Source organism: Alligator mississippiensis, chromosome 6 (genome assembly GCF_030867095.1).
Source record: "Alligator mississippiensis isolate rAllMis1 chromosome 6, rAllMis1, whole genome shotgun sequence".
NCBI classification, from domain to species: Eukaryota; Metazoa; Chordata; order Crocodylia; family Alligatoridae; genus Alligator; species Alligator mississippiensis.
In genome coordinates, this window is record NC_081829.1 from 39088734 (window position 1) to 39096808 (window position 8075).

Consider the following 8075-nt stretch of genomic DNA (forward strand, 5'->3'; position numbering starts at 1 on the left):
GCATTCTTTTCTCTGGACACAATTTTATGTATCCTTTTGAAAGGAGTTAAAAGGATTCTTCCTTAATGGGGCAATGGAAATGAGTATGTTTTTGAAAAGCTCTCCTTAGATTTGTTTCATTTCCAAAATGATATTTTGATTTGGACTTATTTTGATTAATTTGATCTTATATTTATTCTGCTTGGTTAGCTGGTTAGACCAGCTTTTTAAGTTGCCATAAGGAATTTGACTCCTGAAATTCAATGTCCAGAATATCCTGAAAAGGTTATGAAGAGTTTCTCACTGACATTCATAACATGCAATTTCCTTTGTATGCTTCCCCCTCCCCCAAATTTTACTGTTCCTTATTCAAGATGAAATAAATGCAGAATCATTTAGGGATCTTGATTTCTTATGGCATTTCTACTGGTGAGTCATAGAAATAGCATGGGTTTTCCAAGGTCTCCTTTTAACTACATCTCTCCCCTCCCACATGCTCTCCTCTCTCCCCTCCCCCTGCCAAAGATAACAATGGTGATTTGTATAAGTTAGCACTTATGGAAATAAATGCATGGAAAATCAGTAAACACCAGAGGGACAGAAAGACTTGGAACTATGAGGTAGAAAAGAAAGGGGAGGAAAAAATAAGAAAGATAAAGTAATTTAAGAGAAATAAGAAAGATATTTTAATCTAGTAAAAATCAAGGGAAATCTTAAAAATAAAATTATTGGGGAGGTAAGCGGATGTGGGGATCCTGGCTTAAAGTTTTGAAAAGAAGCAAGGCAGAACTCAGTTTGCCCTCACAACTGTCACAATGCTTTGGTTTCAGTTGAATTTCACATAGAACTCATTCAGACTCAGTGGTTGTGTCTACACATGCCTTTACACAGGCTTAAATTTACAGCTTGGCAAATTACTATGCAGTAAGTGGGAATAAGCCAGTGTCTACACATGCAGGTGTTAAAGCACATCAACACTGTATGTTGACTAACTTGACTTAGTCCCAAGTCAGTCAACACACACAGTGTTATTGCACAGTAAGGCATCTACATATACGTTACTGTGCAGAACTAACTGGGTGTAAATTTGATACCTATATGATGCAGATATCAAATTTACACCCAAGTTTGCATAAGTCATCATATTTACTGTGCGGTACCAGCATGCACATGTAAACATGCACCCATACTGTTCAGTAATTTTGGTTACTGTACAGTAAATGTGCACATGTAGACATGCCCAGTAAATATAAATTCTTCTGAACCCTAAATATATGCAAGCTTTTTGCAAGTTCTTGGAACTGATAGGTGAGTATCATACAATTTACAGGTAAAGCAAACAAAACCTTAGCATGTATCTACTGATGCATCTCAAACAAAACTAAGGATGTCATCCTTCTGCTTAATTCAGCTGTGGTGAGGCCATAGCTGAAGTATTGCATCCAATTCTGGGTACTACACTTCAGTAAGTATGTGGAGAGGTTTGAGAGAGTCCAAAGGAGGGCTACGCATATGGTTAAAGCAGGTCATACAAAGAGAGGCTGAGAGACAAGTGTCTGTTCAGCCTAGAGAAGAGAAGACACAGAGGAAACTTGGTGGCAGCCTATAAATATATAAGGGAAGCATATCAGGGACTGGGGAACATATGTTCACCAGGACTCCCCGGGGGAGGACTAGAACTACCAGTCATAAATTGCTGCAAGACCATTTCAGATTAAATTTAAAGAAAAACTTCTTTACAACTCAAATGTCCAGCATCTGGAATAGACTCCTCCTAGAGGTGGTAAAATCACCTACTCTGGATGTCTTCAAAAAACATTGGGATGCTCACTTTGCTGGGGTCATCTGACCTCAGCAGTCTTTCCTGCCCAAGCACAGGGGGGTTGGACTTAATGATCTCAAGAGGTCCCTTCCATCCCCTATGTTGCATCTATATGACATTATCATAGGTCTTATACCAGGCAAGGAGACTAAGATATGGTTGTCCTAAACTAAAAGCAAGTTTATTGAACCCTAACAGATACACTTCTAATTAACATTGAAGTAGCAGTAGCAGTTTAAAAAACATAGGTTTGTAGCTAGTTAAAGCAGATGCTTACAACCCCAAAATGTTGTGAACAAAACTTCCCTGGTTGATCAGGCCATGAAGTCTTGTCTGGGGGATTCCTGGCTCCCACGTCGGATGTTGAGACAGGATTTTGGATCGATGACAGGATCTCTTCAGGCTTTCATCAAGAGTGTTCCAAGGAGGGGTTCCAACTTTTTCTCGTATATACCTTATTGTTATTGCGTTATCATTAGTACATTAGCATAAACTCTTTCCTACAAAGCATATTGATAAGCCTATTTCCACTTGCCATATATGATTATCTGTAACTGGAATTTTCTAGTAGCTACATGCACATTTATTCTTAGCTAGGGGTTTGTTTTCTATTGATAATTTCCCTTTTCTCCCCAGCCAAATGTCATATTTTGATCAGCCCAATTCCAGTTTCAACTTTGGTCATCTGACCAGGGTCCTCCTAGACTTCTTCTTTTCCTTTGCCAGGGACAGGTCATGGTCAGGGTGACCTGTCTGTCAAATTTCTGCTGGGTTGCAGCTGGTTGGAGCTAAGAATAAGCATGCAGTAAACACAGATATTGGTTTCCTGCCTATTGAGCTGGGCCCAGAAGCCTTTGGGTTCCAACACCTAACATCTATGAATCTATGAAAATCTTTTTCTGCTTTCTATGTAGTGACCCAAGGTAAGAATTTTTGGCAGAAAAAACTGTAGCCTGAACACAAAATTTGCATGCATGAGTCTTAACTATTCAGAGGGATTGTTCAAGTTTTATTTACATAGTGACACTTATATATGGCATTGATGAGCTCTTTTCATTAATGGTATGACTATACTGTAAATAATCCCCAGTTTTTGCCTACATTTTGGTTCAGCACTTCCACCTGAAAACAGACATTACTGGTTAATGCATAGGAACTGCAGAATAAACAAATTTCTGTAGCTGATTAGAGTAGGTTTCAGCAGGTGGATACCAATGGACCAATGATGCAGGTATCAAATTTAAACTCAAGTTTGTGTAAGTCATCATATTTACTGTGCAGTACCAGCATGCACATGTAGACATGAAGCCATACTGTGCAGTAATTTTGGTTATTGTGCAGTAAATGTGCACATGTAGACATGCCCAGTAAATATTAATTCTTCTGAACCCGAAATACATGCAAGCTTTTTGCAAGTTCTTGGAATTGATAGTTGAGTATCATACAATCTACAGTTAAAGCAAAGAAAACACTAGCATGCATCTACTGTTTCTACCAATGATCCACTGGTATCCACAAACACCATATTATTAAATAAGGACGGATAGGGAAGATCTTGGATCATATGTTCAATTTATGAATTGGCAAAACTAAAAACTTCCACCTAAAATACAATAATTTATTCAATATTTTCACCGTCTCCCACAGGGTATAACCACAGAGTACAGAGAAATGGAAGCTTCAGTTAACATCTAGGAAAGCAGAGTAACTCAGGCTATCTCAGGAGAATATGGAATTTGTGTTGGGGAAGAGAAATATTCCTTAGACCACAGGCAGCTTACACATTCCATAGAAGCCTTTTTATGACTCATGATGGTAATGAATCTGATAGGAGGCTCCCATGCTTGGAAAACACAAACATTATTTGCTTCTTTTTATGAATGAGGTATGAGAACTCTGTATTTTTGCTTTTACTGTCGTGTTTTTGTTATTCTGCAGAAGAGTTGATTGGAAAGTAGGATTCCCAGTGGATGGGAAATATTTAATAAAATATTTTTTAATCAACAATTTCATAAAATTTGGTTTTGGAAACCCCAGCATATTGTATTTCCAAAATGAAATATATTCCACCCTGCAACTGCTCAGTGAAATTGATATACTTATCTGCTTCATCACTGCTACAGCATAAAGGTTTGTAGTACCTGGCCTGGACATTAGGAAGAACTTCTTCATAGTTCGAGTGGCCAAGGTCTGGAATGGGCTCCCAAGGGAGGTGGTGCTCTCCCCTACCCTGGGGGTCTTCAAGAGGAGGTTGGACATGCAACTAGCTGGGGTCATCTAGACCCAGCACTCTTTCCTGCCTATGCAGGGGGTTGGACTCGATGATCTATTGAGGTCCCTTCCAACCCTAACATCTATGAATCTATGAATCTATGAATCTACCTCATGCATTGAGCTGTGGATGCCTTTTTTTAAAATCCCCACTTTACAGGTCAAGAAATAATAAATTAAATGTCTTTTTTTAATTAAAATTCTTATTTTCATCCTGTGTTTTGACAAGAATATGCTGCTGCAAAACAGCATTCAATATTAAACTTATTAAAAATATCTATTAAACATACATTAACTTATTGTCTGTCTCCTAGTTATACTTAGGCAGCAATATATTTTGTTATATTAATAACAATTGTATTATATTTTTCAGTGATGGAGTAATTAGAATTCAGAGGGCAATACATTTGAGCCACAAAAGTATGTTGGGATAATAAAAGTAATATTCTTACTTTATTTGTAGCTTGAATAATTACAAGCATAATTACTAATGGCCATAATAATATTCAGCTCAAATTTAAATACTGGCATACTATGATTTAAAGGTACCCTATGAGACTAACAGATATCACACATTGACTGTTTTTTAAATGATATACTATTTCCTGGGAGTTTTATTTTACTTTTCTTCATATTAATAGGCAATGTAAAAAGTGAATGAGAAATCAGTTTTCACTTACAAATTTCAATCTCTCAATCAAATCCCTATTCCATTAGTCCTTCTTATTTTCATTAGGTCACATAATTTTGTTAAAAGTGTCCCAACCCCTCCCCTATGCTTGGTCCATGCATATGTGTCTGTTATACTTTACACTTTATGACCCTCATCATTTAGCTCCAGCTTATGTTTCAGTTATGGAGATTGTTGGCTCAATTCTTGATCTCTGCCAACCTAGCACTTGTTACATGTCTTGACATATTTATATTTTTCAATGTCTATAACAGACATCAGTCCAGTCTAGTGGTTCTCAAACTGTTTAGACTCAAGGCACCCCTCTGTAACTTTTTTCTGACAGACAGTCTGTGCTCTAGCCTGTTACCAGGAAGGAGAGGTAGACACCTCCTCTGGATCCCAATAGAGCTCTATGCTCTCCATAGAGTTGCATTGTTTTTTACTTTAGAAACTTTCAGTTCCATCCAACTCAGCATCTCTTGGAAATAGAGAAGCACAGCCTTGGTAGTGGGGGAAGAATGGCACCCCTGAAAGGATCTTGTATCACCTCAGTTGTGAATATGGCTATCCCACAATATTTGGTCCCAGTCCTGAACTGTATGCAGACCCAGATACCTAAGTGGCCCCAAAATTCTTTTTATGAAAATAATTATTTAATGTTAATCAAGGAATCTATCTGAGATAAGCTTGCAGAAGGTAAGATTCTGAATTACAGCTAGTGTGGCTTCATTGTGGTCAGGTCTTGCCTTACCAACCTCATCTCCTTCCATGACCAGGTAACTCACCACATGGACAGGAGAGAGCAGGTTGACATTATATACCTTGACTTTAAAAAGGCCTTTAATCTAGTATCCCACAATATCCACACAAGAAATTCGAAGATTGTGGACTTAACTACAAGACAGTCAGATGGGTGATAAACTGGCTGCAGAATAGAACCCAGAGAGTTGTAGCGAATGGATCTGTGTCATCCTGGTGAGAAGTGGACAGTGGTGTCCCACAGGGTTTGGTGCTTGGTCCTGTACTTTTCAACATCTTTATTAATGATTTGGATATGGGGGTGAAGTGCTCACTAGCCAAGTTTGCAGATGACACCAAGTTATGGGGAAGTGTGGTCATGCTAGCAAGTTGGGTGGATCAGAATCTGATGAAGTTCAACATTGAGAAATGTAAAGTGCTCCACCTTAGGACAAGCAACCTCCAACACACCTACAGGCTTGGCAGCACCCAACTGACTAGCACCATGAATGAAAGGGACCTGGGGGTAATAATAGACCACAGTATGAATATGAGCCTGCAGTGTAATGCTGTAGCCAGTAGGGCAAATAATACTCTGGCATGCATCAATCTATGTATCTCCAGCAAAAATAAAGAGGTGTTTTTTCTGCCAAAATTCAGCACTGGTGAGATTACAGCTGGAGTACTGAGTCCAGTTCTGGGCACCACACTTCAACAAGGATGTGGACAAGCTTGAGAGAGTCCAAAGAAGAGCCACCCATATGATCAGAGCCTTAAAAGACAAGCCATATGAGGAAAGGCTGAGGGATCTAGGACTCTTCAGCCTGAGGAAAAGAAATCTGAGAGGGGACCTGGTAGCAGCTTATCACTACACTGGGGGACTACATCAAGAGCTCAGTGAGCAACTATTCACCAGGGAACCAGAGGGGAAAACCAGGAGTAATGGCCACAAACTCCTGGAAGATTGATTCAGGCTCAACATTAGGAAAAACTTCTTCACAGTCAGGGTGTCCAGACCATGGAACAAGCTCCCTTCAGAGGTGGTGCAATCACCTACCCTGGCAATCTTCAAGAGGAGATTAGACGGTCACCTTGCTGGGGTCACCTGACCCCCAGTTATCTTTCCTGCTGAGTGCAGGGGGCTGGACCCTATGATCTTCCGAGGTCCTTTCTGGCCTTACAATCAATGAATCGATGAGTGTATTCAATTAAAAATGTGCAAGAACAAAGTTATGTTGGTACTAATTCCAAAACCTGTCTGTCACCAGCAGAAGATGGTCAGGCAGACTCAGATCATTTAATGTATGTTCTTATTCATATGCCCTAGTGAGTTACTTTCACTCTCTGCCTTGGAGTATTTTCCATTGTGTTCTGTTTCATTATATTACTTTAATGGTTTCCTCCTTTAGAGCCAGCAAAGGGCATATAAATCAAAAGAGAAAAGTATTCTGTTCTTTTGAGCAAAAGCTTCCTTGCATTCTGTGAATTAATTCCTAAATAAAGAATAGCGGGCAAAAATCCTTATTTTTTGCTTTACAAAAACTTTAATTCATGTCATTTCCTTTATACTATTCATCAGGTTGCAGGCCTTCTGCCTTCTACTCTTTAGGTCAGGACTCTCAGTCCTACATTTTTTGCTGTTCACTGTCCAGTATTTCATTCTCCTGACTGATGGCAGCCCATAAATAATGCAAGACCATTTGAGAAATCACAAAGTGTGTAACCTAGTCTCAAGCCGCAGTTGAATAAATGTTCTCAGCTCTGAGGAAGTGTTAGGAGATATAAAATCTTCATCCAAAAGCAAAAGAAAGATGTTGTGTAGGCCCCATATTCCATCTGTTTATGAGAGGAGGCAAACTTTTATTGAGTAATCATAGATCCACTGACCCCCATAACACTCTGCACACTAACATCCATCAAGCCAGTTGGAGCTGAACTCAATGGGGACAATAGGACTTCTCTGGTCATGATCTTCTTGGAGATTTTCTCCTTTAAGAATAAAGCTAAGCCAATCAAATCCTCCAATTAATTCTAAAAGCCAATCATTTTTTATCATATCATAACAGTTTTTCCAAATTGTTTGAAATAAATAATGCAAATATAAATATAACAAATTAGGTAACTTGGATGGTATACAACCAGGGAATACTAACTTAAAAAAAATCTCTCTCTAACACAGGTCCTCCTTCCCACCTCACACGTGCCTGGTATGTTATTTTGCATAGCAGGTAAATCTACCAAGGATCAGTTAGAGTTTAGCATCTCTTAACAGTTTTAATTTACATTAAACTTTATCCAGAACTGTGGACAACTTCTTATCCTCAGTGAAATTAATAACTTTGCATCATTTAAAAAAAGAAAATAGTAGAGAAAAAGAGAAAATAATAGGGAGTTTATTAATGGTAAAAATGACAAAAATGACAATTGACTACCTGGTTATCATTGGAAGTCAGTGGGTATAGAATCTTTGCTTTGGTTGTTTCTTTTAAAATCCACTGTTAGTAGAAATACTGTAAGTGTTTTCTGAAAAAGGTGTTTGTTAAGAGCTTCGGGATTTTCTTTACATTTTAGTGTGCTATTTTCTAAAATGCC